We start from the raw sequence: 19,094 nt of genomic DNA on the forward strand, positions 1-19,094 counted from the left end.
AGCGGTTAGAGCGTTGTGACAGTAACTGAAAGGTTGGTTGTTTTAATCCCTGTGCCGGCAAGGTGGAAAAATCTGCCGTTCCACCCTTGAGCAAGGCAGATAACCCCCAAAACAACTGCTCCCCGGGCGCCGATGACATGGATGTCGATTAACGCAGCCCTCCGCACTGCTCTGATTCAGAGGATTTGGGATAAATGCAGAAAACACATTTCAGTTTAATGCATTCAGTTCTGCAACTGACTAGGCAGCCCATTGATTGTGATTGCTTCCGCCAACAATTTGAGGCAAAAAGGGCCACTGTGGATGGCGAAAGACATACTGCCGTCCTGTTCCGTGTGTCAGAGAGTCAGGAGGGAGGGCTGACATGCTGACTTCCACCCCTGGCTGAAAACATGAGAAAGTTCCAGGGGGAAAGCCTGAGGGAGGGGGACACTCGGGGGAACAAAAAGTGTGTTTCCTACATTCTCTGATGTGAGCACAACACAGAGAATAGGGTATTGTCTTAACACAGCCCTGCCTTCCCACTACTGTGAAACTCAGACAGAGGAAGTAGTGGCAGACATTAAACCCGAACAGGAAGTGAAGGACAGGGAGCCGTAGGCTCTGCACTTTATCCTCATCAGCCGCAAGGGCTGTGCCCTAGGTTGGCCGACCCTTCTTACCGCTCTTAGGAGAGTTAGAGGGGCTGGTCCTTGATGCGACTGCAGCGTAGGACTGCTTCCCTACAGGTTTGGCCTGGTTCAGCCTGAGTATTAGCAGACCTTTGCATCGCCGGGACCTCAGTCCCCAAGGCCAGCTTCTTGCTACCTCCGAGCTGTGAGGCTGGGGCGAGATGTAGGAACAAAGAACAAAAAGGCTGCCATTGGGCCTGGGTCTGTGGGGCAGGCAGCAGTTGAAGGCTTCACCTTCGTTCTTGCGAATGTCACACTTCTGCTGCATTGCCAAGACTTTGGTTGTTGCCATTGGCTATTGAAAATAGAATCCAGTAGAAAATGTATTTCATATCGAACTGAAGCTTGTATGCCCTCATAATAGTGGACAGCATTTAGTGAGTAACTGCGCACGCACATCTATTCTCCGCTGTGAGTTAGTGCTGTCCACAAGTCTGGTGACTCGTGCTCACTAGAGGTATTGGCGTCAAAGAGGTGCCATCAAACAGAGACACTTTTAGCTATATAACTGACATGGACCGAATCACCACAAAGTGGGGCTGGTTCAGTTAGTAGGCACAAAGCAACTCAATGCAAGGTGAACTAAATACAAGAGCTAAGATAGTTATACCCAGACGGTGGTTAGCTATCTGGCATTAGTCGTGAGGACTTGGAGTGTGGCTGAATCTCAGCACATGCCGGTAATCAGTAAAATTGGCTTAATCTCAGTAAAGGCCGGTAATCAGTAAAACCTTGCAAAACCATACAGTGGCCAATAATAACTCTGGAGGAAACGCATTGCTTTGCCGGGTTTTGCGTGTGCAAGTCGACGCTTAGCCGTGAGCTTTTGTTGTTAGCTTGCTAGTGTTCACCTAGTTGGCTAATAGCCTAGCTAGATAGTACCACGTTAGCCAAAGACAACCATATGAATAGCATTGTTTTCTTCAGTCTTGAGAGTCTCTTTTGTCCATAGCACTATTAGGTGTATCTGGTCAGTTTAGCCAATGAAAACGAGTAAACATTAGGTGTACTAAATGAGAGGAGCAAGATGGCCAGTAGTAGCTAGCTTTTCAGCATTGTTGTGAATTATCCTTGACAGGCATGAGCTAGCTCATTAGATGCCTTGTGGCTAATGGCTAGCTGAAGTAAGCAGTGTTTATGAACGCTATAGCCGGGAGGCTAGTGTAAGCATTAGCTAGCTATCAGCCACCTCGTGAGAGTAAGGATAAGCTATGGCTAGCACAGTGTTAGCTGAAGGGAAAAGCGTGGGTGCAGTGTTCAAATTCGGACTCAAAATCTCATACTACCGTAATGCGTGAGGCTAAACCTGTCAGCCTAGTCATCACAAACAAGTGAATGTAAGTTGTACTAAACGAGAGAAGGGAGCTAGCAATAATACCATCTGGGCAGGTAGGGAACTCGTTTCCGATTTATCTAGCCATGCTAATGCAACTGTATGTGCAGGTAGGAATGCTAGTGTGGTTAGCTTGATTTCCACCATAAGCTAGCTAGTGAGCATAGTAACGTGTAAGCTCGTAAGCAGCTTAGGTATTACTGTAGCCAGTGGAAGCTGCTGAGAGGAAGACAGCTCATAATAAATGGAATGGAATGAAACACCTGGAAACCATGTGTTTGATGTATTTGATACCATTCCACTGATTCAGGTCAAGTCATTACCACGAGCCCATTCTCCCCCAATTAAGGTGCCACCAACATTCGGTGGCTGTAGCTGGCATAGTGCTAGCTGAAGGGAACCGCATGGGGGCAGTTCGATTTCCGGTAGGTATTCTCCCACAACCGCAGAGCCGTGAGGGTAGCCAGTCAATATAGAAATACACACAAATAAGCGTAGGTTAAACTAGACGAGAGAAGGAAGCTAACAATATTACTGTCTTGCAGGTAGTAATGCTGGTGTGGTTAGCTTGTCTGGGGCGTTAGCTAGCTAGCTAGCAGCTACCTCGTGGTGAAGGTGGTAGCTTGCTCGGCTAGCTCAGTGCTGGCTGAAGGAAACCGTGTGGGGGCAGAATTAGCCTTCAGATAGTGTGCTCCACGTTTAAGAAATAGCTGTGAGGCTGAGATGGTCGGTCTAGTCAATTCTTAAGAGTTGATTGACGCACGCTTCTATATCATTAACACATGAACATTTTAGTCATTTAGCAGACACTCTTATCCAGAGCGACTTACAAGAGCAATTAGGATTAAGTGCTAAAATTACATATGGAATAGTTTTAAGATGCTCATACCACTTATCATTTAGCGATTTGATTTTTAATTTAAATGTCAACAACTTTTTTGGGGATGAAATATTGATTTTGGCCTTTACTACTAAAGCCCAGTGCCCAGTTCCGTGACAATTGTTGAGGTCGTAGAGCAAAACGGAGAACACCACCGTGTTTGTGATAATCTCCCCTTTCCACAGTGGGGTCCCATACGTTTTTAGCCCAAACCGTTCGTACGCTACCACACAGAAGTTGGCACATTGACGGTACCGACTTCAGACGAGTCTCAAGGCACTTGTGGGGGTCGAAGAGCAAAATGGAGAACACCATCATGTTCGTGAGAGTCTCCCCTTTCCATAGTGGTCATACGCTACAGATGTTTATGTTAGAAGACCAATTTTTGGGATGTCTCATGGTCTGACAAACACCGCTCTAGCTCTGCCACCTTTCACGGCAGATGCGGAAGTGTGACACTGGCGGATGCAATGGACTGAGACGCATCCAATGTAAAAAAACCCGGATATGTCTAGCTTGAATTTTGATTTTGATTTTGATCAGGATATTTTTGTTATGTAACTTAGATTGACACATCGGTGAGTCAATCGACTCTAGGGGGTTGCAGGAAACAGGGATCCAGTCGAACTGAGAAGAGCTTGAGAGTAATACTCTTCGTGAGGAAAAGTGAGAATACTCAGAGGGCGGGAGATTGGCTCCTTTTATGGAGTTGAGTGACTCACCTCACTCGCCACTCCACCTGTCTGTCTCCAACAGACCCTTAAGGTTTTTCTGAGAGTAGGTGTTCCTATCAATTCCCATTTAGAGATACCGAAATAAATAATTGAAAGAGAACCCAAAATATAAGGCTATTTTATTACAATTATTATAAACATCGTAGATGAATGAATTTCCCTTGCACCATGCCTCAGCATTATACCACAACAAGTGGCAGGGTGTCCGTTTTGTGATAGTTTGAATTACGGACTGAAGCTTTAGTAAATGTCCACTGACTTCCCATGTTCTGCACACAGAGAGAGTACAGAGACCAAAAACACCAAAACAACACTCATTAATCTCTTGGCACAGTTTACTATAACTGTAGCGAAAGAACTCTCAGCCATTTACAATAATCAAAACTTTATACTACGACACATCCCAAAAATATTGATTTTGGCCTTTACTACTAAAGCCCAGTGACGAGTCTCGTGACAATTGTTGAGGTCATAGAGAAAAACGGAGAACACCACCGTGTTCGTGAGAATCTCCCCTTTCCACAGTGGGGTCCCATACGTTTTTAGCCCAAACGGTTCGTACGCTACCAAACAGAAGTTGGCACATTGACGGTACCGACTTTAGACGAGTATCAAGGCACTTGTGGGGGTCGAAGACCAAAACGGAAAACACCATCATGTTCATGAGAGTCTCCCCTTTCCATAGTGGTCATACACTACAGATGTTTATGTGAGAATACCAATTTTCAGGATGTCTCATGGTCTGACAAACATCGCTCTAGCTCTGCCACCTTTCACCGCAGATACGGAAGTATGACACAGATATCTCTAGCTTAAATTGACAGATTTTGATGGGGATTTTTTTGTTTTGTAACTTAGATTGACACACCGGTGAATCAATCGAGAGAGAGTACAGAGAGAGTACAGAGACCAAAAACATCAAAACAACACTCAATCTCTTAGCACAGTTTACTATAACTGTAGCGAAGGAACTCTCAGTCATTTACCATAATAACAAATTTATGCTACGACACATCCCAAAAATATTGCATTTGTGATTTATAGATTTTTGCGCTTTTAAATGAATAATAGCCATTACTTCTTGAACAGTTTAACTTTCAGCTGTGAAACACGTGATCATGTGAATTTCATGTCATTTTTCCTTAAGGGTAGTACAACTGTCATATCCCATCATAACACAAAATCTACTGTTATTTTATGACAATGCTTGTTTAAAATGTCAGTATGAACAAACAATATACATGAATGAATTCCCCTAGACCCGTTCCTCAGCCGTATACCACAACGTGGCAGGGTGTCCATTTTGTGGTAGTTTCAATTACGGACTGCAGCTTTAAATGGCCACTGACGTACCATGTCCTGCAATCCCACTTTAGTGCCATTTACTAATAAGCATGTGCACTGTTGTATCAATTAGGGATAAAACACACAAAAAATCTAAAGCATTGAAACTGTCTTCATTTACATGATTGTCTAATTCCTTTGTTCCATCAAAGCCTTAGTAAATCAGGTAATTAGTGTTGATACACAAACACACTAACTCAGTACTTACAGAGTAGCACACAGAGCAAGGTGTGTTCCATTCTGTCCTGCCAATGATCTCTGAACTACAGTTCTTCTGACAAACCCCTCTACTTCCTATAAGATGACAGACCGATTAGTTCACGCCTCTTTACCGTCTCACAGAGAAATAGAGAGAGAAACATTCTACAGAAATGTACAAAGACTGTGAGAAAAAAGAGTAACCGTTGCTGGCGTGTTTATTTTCTGACCAACCTCTTATGATTAGCTACATGGCCTCACACTGGTTCCTTCCTCTTTATTGGATAAAAGGAGGGTGAAATAAGAATAGAGATCTGAGATGAGATCAGAGCTTGTAGTTGGATATCAGAATGTGCATATGGTTGTTTCATTTTTGCATTAATTAAAATGCACAGATAGATAGATAGATAGATAGATAGATAGATAGATAGATAGATAGATAGATAGATAGATAGATAGATAGATAGATAGATAGATAGATAGATAGATATCCCTTACTGAGTGTAGGCCTCCCTGCAAGCCTAGTGTGCTAACCTCAGTTGTTCCACTGCCCACAAATAGACATATTCACCCCCACCTCCTTCCCCCTCCTCACCCCTTCTCTTCACACACACTACTGCTTAGTAGTAGCATGTGTCAAAACCACAGTCAGCTAGCTGACTCTTCTCTGGGGTTTGGTGGTTGACTTGTTCATTAGTCAGATAGTTTTGTTCTGAGGGATACGTTTAGTTAGATACTGTCTACATAGATATTTAGTTGTTATTGGGTTGTTTATGTGATGTGTATCAGGGCAATTGTTCATGTATTTTGCATGTGTGTGTGTGTGTGTGTGATTGTGTGTGTGTGTACGTCAGATGTATACACATGCATTACCACAGACCAGAGATGGGAGGAGTTTCAAAGTTGTAAATGGGTAACTGGGTACATTAATCGTATCATTTGAGCATTTTCCAATTTTTTCCAACAATTTACCTCTAAATATATAAAATTGTTTTTCTTGTAGAGTGTAGAGTGTGTGACACACATGCAACATGTGAAGGAGCAAACATAAATAGAGAGAGAAAGGTTACAGGGGAAAAGCAGTCAGACTTCACCTTTAGTGGGTATAGCCAGGTAAACATCTGGGGTTTCTTATCGCCCCCTTCAGGGACAGGCCTGTAACTACTCCACATTCTAGTGGATCACAATATAGAAACTAATATGGTCATTGGTCACATAGCAACAGCATAAGCCCTCAGTCTACTGGGTCTGCCCTCTTATTCCTTCCTCTCTCTATCTCATTATAATAGTACAGACATGGAACACTTCTGTATGGGTTCATATCAGTAGAAGTAAAGTCTGAATGTGATTTACTGAAGACTGACAGCACTATGGTGAAAGAAAGTTCTCACCTTGAGCCCTGCAGCATTTCACCGTCAGCACGATGGACACCAGTAGAAAGGGAGACACCACCAGTAGACCACACAGCGGCCTGGGCAGAGAGATGGAGACAATGGAACCTGGAGGGACTAGCAAAACACATGTTTTACCATCAAGACACTTGAACACACATTGCTCTTCTCACATGCTCCCACAATGCTCTTCTGACCTCTCACTGTCACCAGGCTCTCTGGTGACTCCCCTTGACCAGATTTACACTAATAGAATCCTTCATCTGACTTGGATACTGTAGCGAATGTATTCTCTCCTGTGGTCTCATTCTTGATGAGTACTCCATCTTTATAGAAATCAGCCTTGGGGTTAGGGTTTGTTTTCTGATATCTAAATATGCAGCCCAGAGTCACAGAGTCCCCTTCAGTCACGGGAAGGGCAGGGCTCTCCAGGAAATGTCCCAGTTCTTCCATGGCCTGCATACTCACCAGACATGTCAGCCTTTGAGCATGTTTGTGATGCTCTGGATCGACGTGTACGACAGAGTGTTCCAGTTCCCGCCAATATCCAGCAACTTCGCACAACCATTAAAGAGGAGTGGGACAACATTCCACAGGCCAAAATTAAAAGGCTGATCAATAATAAAAAGTATTAACTCACCAGTAACATGTATCTGGACTGGGTCACTGTACAGGGTATAGTAGACTGGGTCTCCTCTCCCAGCTCTGCACCAGTACTGTCCTCCATCAGAGACACTGACCCAGCTGAGTGTGTAGGAGTATCCAGAGGTTGAGGTTACTGGTGTAGAGTCTGGTCTGTGTCTGTACCAGTAAAACTTCCATCCAGAAGACTCTACTGTACAGGTCAGTGTCACACTGTCTCCTGTGAATACGTTCGCTTGGTCTAAACTCAGTGTAGCCGTCGGACGACTATCTGTTGGAATCAAGGAATGTGTGTGATGCATCTGGAAAACATGGATCTGATCTGCTGCATGATATGTCCTCTTGATGGGAAACTGATCAAAATGCAGTGAGGCAGAATAGTCTACAGGTACACAAAAAATGTCTACATGATTGTCTCAACAACAAGTGTCTATCTATCTGTATGACCAGAGAGAGAACAGAACAAAGTAATGTACCTTTTACAGTGAGAGTGACAGGATCACTTGGTAGTGAAGATGTGGGTCTAGACACTCTGTTCCCTTCACACCAGTACTGACCCTGGTCAGACACACCAGCTCTACTGATGGTGTGAGAGACTCCAATGTTACTGTAACCAGACTGGGATACTACATTATCATTCCTGTCTTTGTACCACTGATAGCTCCAGCTACTGTCAGACCCTACTGAACACGTCAGAGTAACTCTCTCCAGGGTAGCTTTGGGCAGAGCTTCAGAAACACACAACAGACATTTTTAAAACAACTGAATAGCATCCTTAAAATTGTGCCCAATGAAGTGGTTATAAGTATGGAGGCACGGATGTGAATGAGAGATAAGATGACTTGCCTGTTACTGACAGTCTGACTGCATCACTCCATTTAGAATCCTGCTACTGATGTGAACCCAGACAACTGTATGAAAACTCTGCTGCACTGATCATACATTAATGTTCTTTGTGTGGGCATTGATCTTGACTGGGTATACTCCATGTGTACTCCCAGCCAGTTACTCCTCCCCCCTGTATGTCACATCTGAGAGTGAAAGACTATCCACTGATTATCTGGGTGTATGGTCAGAACAGCCTTTGCCGCTCCTGCACAAAATCAAACCAGCATGATACAATTACTTTAAACATGTTATTTTGAGAGACTCAAAATTCAAAATATTTCCAGCCAAAAGCAGCTTTAAAAATCACTAATAAAGAAATAGAATGAAGCATTAAGAGATGGAGGCTTGATGAAGTGAACAAATATCTACCATCATCATCTTCAGAGTGTCCTGAGTTGATGAGTGTATTCAGCACTACAACAAAGAAAGTCACATTTCACCAATATTAGATTGGAATGAATAACAACATGCCATATTCATGTTACTGATTACTAAATCTTCCTGAGCTTTATTTTAAAGGTGCAATCTGAGATTTCTAAATACATTTTTGCATGTTTCAATGAATCATAGCCATTTCTTCTTGAAGAGTATAACTTTTAATTGCCTCAATAAGCTTTGTACAACTGTCTTAGACAGACAGACAGACAGACAGACAGACAGACAGACAGACAGACAGACAGACAGACAGACAGACAGACAGACAGACAGACAGACAGACAGACAGACAGACAGACAGACAGACAGACAGACAGACAGACAGACAGACAGACAGACAGACAGACAGACAGACAGACAGACAGACAGACAGACAGACAGACAGACAGACAGACAGACAGACAGACAGACAGACAGACAGACAGACAGACAGACAGACAGACAGACAGACAGACAGACAGACAGACAGACAGACAGACAGACAGGATGCTTGTAGACCTCAACTCAACTGGCACATTCAGCCCTATGCTAACGTCACCAGATGGCCCTGATTATATCTGGTTCATATACCATATCACCCAATTAAAATCGTTGACATAGTTGGACGTGATCCAACACTTGTTCATAGAAGCGTCCTTAACAGAAGTCCAACGGCACGTTCTTGTAATCAAAGCAACTACGTCACATGTATTTGACTGACTGGTCAAATGGCTCTCTTTTTTCAGTGACTAGCTCCATGTAATTGTCACAGATTGTGACAAGGGTTCAAATCTCACAATAGTTTTTTTCCCCCATTGAAATGTAGAATTACATTTATTGTGTTAGTGTGTTGAGAAGGGAAGTAGTCTACAGCCAACAGGTAGCCTACAGCCAATCAACAAATGAAGATTAAGAATACATTTAATAAGGAGCTACGTCTTTAGTCAGCCTTGCAGACAAACCCAGTGCTAAGGCCTAATAATCATATTGCATAGGCTATATTACATGGACGTGTACACCTAAATGTAGGCCTTCAACATTTTATATGCATTTTATAATCATCTGCTTTGTCACATATGTGTTATTTGACTCGAGGACATTACAAAATGTAATAGGATTACAGGTTGCACTCTCCTTATCGTCCTACCGATGGCAGTTTTTCAGTTATTTTAAAGAAGTTTATAGTGAATCCAACCTCGAACCCACACTTAGCCTACCGTATGTAAAAGATTCCAAATCAACAGTCTTAATGGAGGAAGACACTTGGCTGTATCAGTATCTGATGGTGAATTTCTTCTATTTGATTAGCCTTTTCTGTAGGCTTCTATAGGATCTCTGATCAACAATATAGCTATAGCCTACATTCATTCACATCAGATAGTGTCCTCCTCATGCTACATGTAAAACCTACTAATGCATATGGGACTTTGTATGGTACACTACAATTCACTTTGACAATGTGTGAGATCCTGCAAAAATAGAAATGAATCACTCCTGGAACACTCTCATGTGAAATCTGTGAATTCAATGTAAGAAATTCACATAGTAAATGTACATGTCAAAATGATTCACTCTAGGCTATAGGCTGATAAAAGAGGTCTACACAACATTTATCTTTTATCTGTGAAAGCACATGGATGCATGTGAAACGTGGGATTTGTCATATATGCGAAAAAATGCAAAAATAGTAAGTAGATGCAATATTGGCACTCTACACTTGAGACAGACCAAGTGGAAGGGAACAAAAGTAAACTTTGAATTGGGAGGTTTAAATATATCCCTCCGGTGGCCGAGTTCACCTATTTTAATAAATACCATTGATTTGTGGATAAAAAGTATTCGATCTTTGATAGGCTGATGCAGAACTTATTACTGGAAATAATCACTGCCCCCTGGTCAGGTTAGCATAGGGCTGAATGTGCCAGGTTATGTCATGGGAACAGCTAACATATAACTTTTGATCACGTCCAACTACGTCAACGATTTGAATTGGCTGAGGCTTAAACTTGAAATAAAACTAAAACTTTTTCTAATGTTCACAAGTATGGCCCAACTAATATGGTCATTGGTCACATAGCAACAGCATAAGCCCTCAGTCTAGTGGGTCTGCCCTCTTATTCCTTCCTCTCTCTATCTCATCATAATAGTACAGACATGGAACACTTCTGTATGGGTTCATATCAGTAGAAGTCAAGTCTGAATGTGATTTACAGAAGACTGACAGCACTATGGTGCATAGAGATTTTGTTAGAAAGTGTTACTTTACTATATAAGAAATGTATGGAAACGTTCAAGATCTAAATGCATTGTTTCAATCAGAAATACAGAGAGTAAAATTAACATGTGTCACGCCCTGGCTCTGGGGACTCTTAAATGTTGAGCCAGGGTGTGGATTTCCTATGTTTAGTTTTTCTATGTTTTTGTTCTAGATCGTTTGATCTATGTTGGCCAGGGTGGTTCCCAATCAGAGGCAGCTGTAGCTCGTTGTCTCTGATTGGGGACCATACTTAGGCAGCCTGTTTTGCCCTAGTCTTTGTGGGATCTTGATCCGTAAAGGTTTGTGTGTTATAACTTCAGGACTTCACGTATCGTTTGTTTGTTGTTTTTGTCGTTAAGTACGTTAAATAAAAGTATGTACGCTTATCACGCTGCGCCTTGGTCCGTGTCTTCAGTCAACGATCGTGACAATATGTCCTTAAATCAAGTTATATTTCAAAGCAATCAATTATGTGGGGAATCAACACTTTTTATTTGATATGAGAATTAATACAAAATACAACACACCTTCTCCATTTTAAGTTCCATAGTGGAACACTCATCTGGCTCCTATAACTACTACTGAAACCATTTTACAAAAGACTTACATGTTGAAAATGAATATCTATTGTAAAAAATATTTTGGCCAAATACTTAGACAGTAGACAATATTTCAAGTCAAAAGTAAGTGAAGTTTAAAGGTACACTCAGCGATATGAAGTATATGCAGAAAGTAAAACAGGACATTGGTTAAATTTCCGCAACAACTAAGAGCGTTGAAGCATGAGGCTCAACTTCTCCACGGTTTTGGTCTCATGGCTACCACGCTGTGAACAGCGTGAAGCGAACCTGTGCATATGTGCAGATACTTTGTGTGATTGAGTGAGAGTAAAGTCTTGCATCTCACTCATCTCAATATTTGTGGTGCTACTCGTGGCAACGTCAATTCGCTGAGTTTACCTTTAATATAAAAATAAGCATTAAATCTGCATTATGTAAATATACATTTTTAATAACAAATTATAGCTACATGTTCCATCTTAACTGTTATAGTAGGTCGACCAACCAAGTATTAACACATCTTAAGTATTTTAAATTTGAATTAAAAACGGAAAAGATTCACGTACTGTATATCTACCTACATGTAAAAAGCATGACATTATGTAAAATACAACATTCTAAAAATGCAACAAATTCCAGTTGTATAAAAAAAACAGGCACTACACTCTTGTTTAATTAACAATCTGAAATAAAGACAGGTAAGTGTAATATTTCATGAAAAATCAACATCAATCAACAATTACAAAGGAAAGCATACAAGCCAGCAAAAGCTGAAAACGTCAACTTACAAAATCAGTTGTAAAATTCTATTCAATGATATTAAACTGAGTAAACACTTTCATATATAAATGGTAAAAACTTTACAATCATAAAAATGGTTATTCAGCTTACAGTTCATACTGTAATGTTCACACAGATGATTTGTTCTGTTCGATGACATCATCACATCGTATCTGGTCTTGAGGAGATTTGACTGTTGAACACAAACCTACAGGAATTTAACGGATGAAAAGTAGCATTAGAGTTAAACTGATCCATCTGCTCTTTCAACTGTACACAGCTGTCACGATCGTCAGGGAGAGACCAAAGCGCAGCGTTGAGGGTGAACATATTTATTAAACGAATGATCACACGATCAAAACAACAGACGATAACGTGATGTCTAACGGTTTCACACAAACCAAATACGAACAAAAACCCACAACCACAAAGGGAAAGACACAGTTTAAATATGGCTCCCAATCAGAGACACCCAGCACCAGCTGACACTCATTGCCTCTGATTGGGAGTCACTCAGGCCAACATAGAAATACAAACATAGAATGAACACACCCTGGCTCAACATAATGAGTCCCAGAGCCAGGGTGTGACAGTACCCCCCCCCTAAAGGCGCGGACTGCGACCGCGCCTCAACTAAACAAAACAGGGGAGGGACCGGGTGGGCACTCCGCCTCGGCGGCGGATCCGGCTCCGGGCCTGATCCCCACTCCTTCTCTAAACCCCCAAAGTACCCCTGGTCCGGTCTGGCCCTGCTGACCGGAGCTGGACTGCACACTGGTGGAGCGGATAGCTTCAGCCCCGCAGTGGAGCAGTTGACCGGGACCCCACCAGGCACCGGTGACCCAGGCACGGGCCGTGCTGGACTGACGACGCGCACCCCTGGCCTGATGCGTGGAGGAGGAACGGGCCTTACCAGGCTGACGACGCGCACCCCTGGCTTGGTGCGTGGAGGAGGAACGGGCCTTACCAGGCTGACGACTCGCACCCCTGGCTTGGTGCGTGGAGGAGGAACGGGCCTTACCAGGCTGACGACGCACACCGTAGGCTTGGTGCGTGGAGCAGGGACAGGCCGGGCTGGGCTGGCGACGCACCCCGTAGGCTTGGTGCGGGGAGCAGGAATGGGCCGGACCGGGCTGACGACGCGCACCCCTGACTTGGTGCGGGGAACAGGAACGGGCCGCGCCGGGCTGACGAAACGCACCACTGACTTGGTGCGGGGAGCAGGAACGGGCCGCGCCGGGCTGACGAAACGCACCACTGACTTGGTGCTAGTGGCAGGAACAGGCCGGACCGTACTGGGAACACACCCCACTGGCCCTACGTGGGGATCAGGAACAGGCCGGACCGGACTGGCAACACACGCCAGTACCTCTCGCCGTGCCTCTACATCCTCCTTCCCCCTGGTGACCAGTGACTCCCGTAACCTGGCGGCCTCCTCTGCCAACCCGCTGGACCGCTCTATCGCGGCCTCCTGCTGCCCCGACGTCGTGAGCCCCCCCCTAAACATTTTCTGGGGGTCTCTCCTCCCCGTGGGCCAGGCCTCTATAGTCCTCGCCCAACTCTCGCTCTTCTGCCTCCAACTCTCGCTATTCAGCTCCTCAATAGGCTTGACCCAGTCGAAGCTCTTCCTCCATTGCTCCCAAGTCCACCCTTTCTGCTCCTCACAAGGCTGCTTGGTCCAGTTCTGGTGGGTTTTTCTGTCACGATCGTCAGGGAGAGACCAAAGCGCAGCGTTGAGGGTGAACATATTTATTAAACGAATGATCACACGATCAAAACAACAGACGATAACGTGATGTCTAACGGTTTCACACAAACCAAATACGAACAAAAACCCACAACCACAAAGGGAAAGACACAGTTTAAATATGGCTCCCAATCAGAGACACCCAGCACCAGCTGACACTCGTTGCCTCTGATTGGGAGTCACTCAGGCCAACATAGAAATACAAACATAGAATGAACACACCCTGGCTCAACATAATGAGTCCCAGAGCCAGGGTGTGACAACAGCTATAAAATGTAACCCATCAGAGAGCATTACATAAAGAAGGAGATTATCAAGCTGGATAAACTGATTGTAAATACACTGAAAGAAAGTTCTCACCTCGAGCCCTGCAGCATTTCACCGTCATCATGATGTACACATGTAGAAAGGGAGACACCACCAGTAGACCACACAGCAGCCTGGGCAGAGAGATGGAGACAACGGAACCTGGAGGGACTAGCAAAACACATGTTTTACCATCAAGACACTTGAACCCAGACACTGCTCTTCTGACCTCTCACTGTCACCCAACTCTGGTGATTCTTCTTCATCAAATTTACACTTATAGAATCCTTCATCTGACATGGATACTGTGAGGATGGTCAATTCTCCTCTGGTCTCATTCTTGATGAGTACTCCATCTTTATAGAAATCAGCCTTGGGGTTAGGATTTGTTTCTTGATATCTAAATGTACAGCTCAGAGTCACAAAGTCTCCTTCAGTCACGGGGTGGACAGGGCTCTCCAGGATCACATCACCATCTGTGTAACATATTATAGAAATAATACTGTAAATCTGGAGTCATCCCTCACAATACATCAACATCTTATGAGCTTGTACTTATGAGATGCAATCATTCAGTTCCAGATTTGAACATCCTATCATATATATGTAGAAATGTTAGTGAGGGTTGTACAATAGATGTACCATTTACTGTGATGTTGACAGCATTACTGTACTCTCCTGATCCACACTCACACCACAACTGCTGCTCTTTAATTATTTCTTATTTTTATTTTTTACTTATCTATTTTGTACTTAACACTTTTTTTTCTTAAAAATGTATTGTTGGTTAAGGGCTTGTAAGTAAGCATTTCACTGTAAGGTCTACACCTGTTGTATTCGGCGCATGTGGCAAATAAAATTTGATTTGATTTGAAGAGCTCATTGACTTTCGACATGGCACCGTTGTAGGATGCCACCTTTCTAACAAGTCAGTTTGTCAAATTTGATAGAGCTGCCCCGGTAAACCATAAGTGCTGTTATTTTGAAGTGGAAATGTCTAGGAGCAACAATTGCTCAGCCGCAAAGTGGTAGGCCACTCAAGCTCAGAGAATGGGACCGGCGAGTGCTGATGCGCGTAGCGCTTAAAAATAATCTATCCTCGGTTGCAACACTCACCACCCAGTTCCAAACCTCCGCCAGAAGCAATGTTGGCACAAGAACTGTTCGTCGGGAGCTTCATGAAATGGGTTTCCATGGCCGAGCAGCCGCACACAAGCCTAAGATCACAATGCACATTGCCAAGCGTCGACTGGAGTGGTGTAAAGCTTGCCGCCATTGGACTCTGGAACAGTGGAAATGCTTTCTCTGGAGTGATGAATCACGCTTCACCATCTGGGGGTCCAACGGACAAATCTGGGTTTGCCGGATGCCAGGAGAAGCTACCTTCCTGAATACCAACTGTAAAGTTTGGTGGAGGAGGAATAATGGTCTGGGGCTGTTTTTCATGGTTCGGGCTAGGCCCCTCAGTTCCAGTGAAGGGAAATCTTAAATCTACAGCATACAATGACATTCTAGACAATTCTGTGCTTCCAACTTTGTGGCTACAGTTTGGGGAAGGCCCTTTCCTGTTTCAGCATGACAATGTCCCCGTGCACAAAGCGAGTACCGACTACAGAATAATGCCCATGATTTTGGAATGAGATGTTCAACGTGTCCAAATACATTTGGTGATGGAGTGTACATACACACAGAGCATGTCTACATGATTGACTCAATATAAATAGTGTCCATTTGTATTACAACAAAGTAACTTACCATTCAGGGTGACTCAGACTGGATAACCAATGGTTGATTTTATGGATCTGGACTGGATCTCTCCCTGACACCAGTAGAGACCCTGGTCAGACTCAGCAACACTACTGATGGTGAGGGTGTCTCCTGTTATAGTGTGTCTGACAGACTGGGATACTACATTATCATTCCTGTCTTTGTACCACTGATAGCTCCAGCTACTGTCAGACCCTACTGAACACGTCAGAGTAACTGTCTCTCCAGGGAACACAGGGTTTGGCTCTGATGTCAGTGTAGCTTTGGGCAGAGCTGCAGAAACACACAACATACAATTTTAAAACAACTAAATAGCATCCTTAAATTGGGGCCCAATGAAGTGGTTATAAGTATGGAGGCACTGATGTGAATGAGACATAAGATGACTTACCTGTCACTGTCAGTGTGACTACATCACTCCACTCAGAATATTGCCGCTCCTCAATATGTGTACCCAGACATAGGTTGTCACCACTGTCGGAAATCTTAGCAGCACTGATCTCATGTTCATTCTTCTTACTGGCGGAGTCAGAATTACCATTCTTGTGCATTGTGTATCTCCAGTCAGTGACTCCTTGCCCCTGTACTTCACATCTGAGAGTGACAGTCAGGCTTCGGTGTTCGTCACCTCATCACAGGAGGATTGCAAGCAGGTAAATTACTGCATTTAAATATGAAAATGAAATGCGCCAATAACTTTACCAAACATTTCCTCGCACAGTAAATACTCAAATAAAACTGGAAAACCACAACAATATATATGTGGAGAAATTAATTCATACATACATGTTGAAAACATGAATGTGCCAAACTATTTATAAGGGGTATTAAATATGTGCATTCATTACGAGAGCGGCTGAGAGTCCACTTCGTCCCAACATAGGCTATTTGCTGTCCAGGGTCACTACACAATCTTCTTGGGAAATTGCTGTAGACCTGTGTCTTCTTTTAACTGAAACACATTCTCAGCCACATCATGTATAATGTTGCAGAAGCTTTTGCTGACCCATGATGTACTTAAATTAAGCAAACCTGTGAGTGGAATTGCCACACTGCAAACTACTACCACAGATGGTGAATAAATTATGTCTTACTCAGGCCTTTTACCACTGCTTAACCCTTAAAAGTGCAGAAATTGCTCAGCCATTTTCTGGTTGCTAAAATTCTAAAAGTTCGCCTAATTTCAGTTTATGTGAAAAAACAAGCAAGTGTAAAAAATCATTGTACCATCTAAACCGCTGTGAAATCTATTTTCAATAACCAGAAATATTGTATTTTCAGCTGTTTGAAGCTGGTGTACGAAACTGAAAGTAAAAGACGTAAAAAAGAAACTTAAGAATGGGAAGCATAGAAATAGGACACATAGAACAGATCTACCGCTTCTTAGACATGCTTTCAATTAGAATTTGTTTTTGTTTGTTTATTTAACCTTTATTTAACTAGGCAGGTCAGTTAAGAACACAATCTTATTTACAATGACATATCTATAACTCAAATTTCTATGTGAATGTGGTCGGTCGCCCAAAAAGTTACATATTGCAGCTTTATGGAGTGACTCTCCCATAGACACCAATGCGATAGCAGCTGGGTCTGGTCTGCTTAATTCATTGACTGACTGTATAAGAACCACAAAAAAGGAGCAAGTCAGATGTCTCGATTCATCTTCCATCTCTGTTACTACCACTGTTGATGACAACAAAAAGAGATGTGAGTCAGTGCACCAATGTCATGATATTGTTGTCAGATGAAAAAACTCTAATGTGTTGCATGGAGAAGACATGTTTAGATCCAGAACCATCTTACTGAATGGATAACATTCTCAGTTGTCCACATAACATTCAAATGTCTTTGCATATTGTAGTGTACATCCAATACATTCCTCTAGGTGTCTCAGCAGTTCCATTATTCACAATATGTACAAGTCATGCTAGAATAACACAGTGGGCTATTGTGCTATTTGTAAAATGTATTGTAGGACATGGTGATACAGAGGTAGCAGTGGTGGTTGTAGTAGTATATTAAAAGTAGTAGCATTAGCAGTGGTAGTAGTAGCAGTAGTAATAATAATAGAAGAAGTAGTGGTGGTGGTAGTAGTATATTAACAGTAGTAGCAGTAGTAGTAATAATAAAAGTAGTAGTGGTAGTGGTATATTAACAGTAGTAGCATTAGTAGTGGTAGTAGTAGTAGCGGTAGTAGTAGTAATAATAAAAGTAGTAGCAGTGGTGGTAGTAATAGTATATTAACAGGAGTAGTAGTAGTAGTGGTGGTGGTGGTGGTAGTATTATATTAACAGTAGTAGCATTAGTGGTGGTGGTAGTATTATATTAACAGTAGTAGCATTAGTAGTGGTAGTAGTAGTAGCAGTAGTAGTAGTAGTAGTAGTAGTAATAATAATAATACAATTAGTAGTGGTGGTGGTGGTGGTAGTATTATATTAACAGTAGTAGCATTAGTAGTAGTAGTAGTAATAATAATAAAAATTTAGTAGTGGTGGTGGTAGTAGTATATTAACAGTAGTAAATGTAATGTAAATGTAGTAGCATTAGTAGTGGTAGTAGCAGTAGTAATAATAAAAGTAGTAGTGGTAGTAGTAGCTCTGGATGAGAGCGTCTGCTAAATGACTAAAATGTAAATGTAGTAGTAGTAGTAGTAGTAGTAGTAGTAGTAGTAGTAGTAGTAGTAGTAGTAGTAGTAGTGGTAGTAATTGAGTTTCAGACACATTGGTTCATATTTGGTCATTTTAAAACTATGAAAAAGGATCAAACGATGAATACCTAATCTGAACACACCTCACCACATAATTTACCTGCCTTGGACAACAGGCTCCATAGACAGTATTTAGATATGAGAGTAGTGTAGCTGTCACCGGTTATTCAAATAGATTCACAGAAAACAACAGTTTCTTCCTCAGCTGTCAGTATCGACATCCAAGAGAGCCCACAAAAAGAGTCAAATTATGAAATGATTATTATAAAACATTATTTTATGATATATGATGTTATATATTATATTAGGAATATAGAAATAATGTATTATCTGCTGTCTCTCTTTAACCATCTATCATGAATGATACTTAACTGACAGATAATGTTATATCTCTATATAATTACAGCTAGCTAGAATCCTACCTACTGTAAATTATACAGGCCATGTTTGAATGAGCATGACAAGTCAACTGTCT

This window comes from Coregonus clupeaformis, unplaced genomic scaffold (assembly GCF_020615455.1).
Source record: "Coregonus clupeaformis isolate EN_2021a unplaced genomic scaffold, ASM2061545v1 scaf0156, whole genome shotgun sequence".
Classification (NCBI taxonomy): domain Eukaryota; kingdom Metazoa; phylum Chordata; class Actinopteri; order Salmoniformes; family Salmonidae; genus Coregonus; species Coregonus clupeaformis.